Source organism: Pteropus alecto, unplaced genomic scaffold (genome assembly GCF_000325575.1).
Source record: "Pteropus alecto unplaced genomic scaffold, ASM32557v1 scaffold28, whole genome shotgun sequence".
NCBI classification, from domain to species: Eukaryota; Metazoa; Chordata; class Mammalia; order Chiroptera; family Pteropodidae; genus Pteropus; species Pteropus alecto.
The window spans coordinates 2,995,692-2,996,765 of NW_006441063.1; the positions used below are offsets into that span (position 1 = coordinate 2,995,692).

General features: G+C 46.2%; 1 long non-coding RNA gene across 12 annotated transcripts in view; it reads left to right on the plus strand.

Moving 5' to 3' along the window:
• The first annotated feature begins 15 nt into the window (after nucleotides 1–15).
• The window catches only part of LOC107196133, a 150,951-nt gene continuing 149,892 nt past the window's right edge, over nucleotides 16–1,074 (plus strand). For all 12 annotated transcript variants that reach the window (XR_003048280.1, XR_003048282.1, XR_003048279.1 and 9 more), the window contains exon 1: nucleotides 16–218. This is a non-coding gene — a long non-coding RNA (uncharacterized LOC107196133). The remainder of the gene's footprint in view (nucleotides 219–1,074) is intronic.

A 1,074-nucleotide genomic window follows, 5' to 3' on the forward strand; every position in this document is an offset into this window, starting at 1 on the left:
GCAGCGGAGGCGCGTACGTGAGCGCGCACCCCGCAGGCCTTCCACCGAGGGAGCTGGGCCCGGCAGCGACTGCGCATGCTGTGAACGCTGCCCGCGCTGGAAAGCCGATGTAGGCTCAGACCCCCAACGGAGGAGTGGTCCCTGGCGACGGGGAAGGATGGGAGAGCCTGGAGGCTCGGTCGGAGGTCAGGGTGACGTCTTCCAGGCCGCCGTGGCATGTAAGTTTCTGCTTTGTATATAGTAGGACGTTACATTTACAAGGCTCTCATCACCTGACTACATGAGGCTTATTAGTATTCCCGAAAAGCAATCTTGTTTCTGCATTTGGACGCCCCACCAGGCCTTCTCAGGTGGAGTGGCCCAGTAGTCATGTCCTTGGAACTAGGAGGCCTTCTCTGTGCCAGGAACAGATTATGTTAGGTGGCTAGAGATACAGCTGGTGGGATGATCAGGAGCCCAAATCCTAGCCACCACCGGCACTCCATTTTTTAGATTTCCTCACATTTTGAAATGGTGAAACTGAATGACAAGCAATTTCTGTATAAAGAGACCATTCTCCCCACACATGAAATGTTTAACAGATAACAGAAAAAAAAAATGTTTAAAGGTACCTGAGAATCATTTTCCTCACCCTAACAAGTACAGACCACCTCACGCCCAGATAAGAGAGCAGTTTCAAGGTCAAAAAGTAATGTTCAAAAACAATTTGGTAGTTCTGCAAAAAGCTAACTACAGAGTTACCATGTGATCCAGCAATTCTACTCCCAGATATATACCCAAGAGAAATGAAAACATCTTCACACAAAAGCTTATACATGAATATTCATAGCACCAGTTATAGCCAAAAAAGCAGTGTCCATCAATTATGGGTGGCTAAACACAATGTAGTACATCCATACAATGGAAAATTATTGGGCCGCAAAAAGGAATGAAGTACTGATTCAACATTTGTGAACCTTGAAAATATGCTAAGTGAAAGTAGCTAGACACAAACGACCACGTACTGAATGATCCATTTATAGTTAACCTCCAGAATAGACAGATCCGCAGGGACAAACACATTAGTAATTGCAG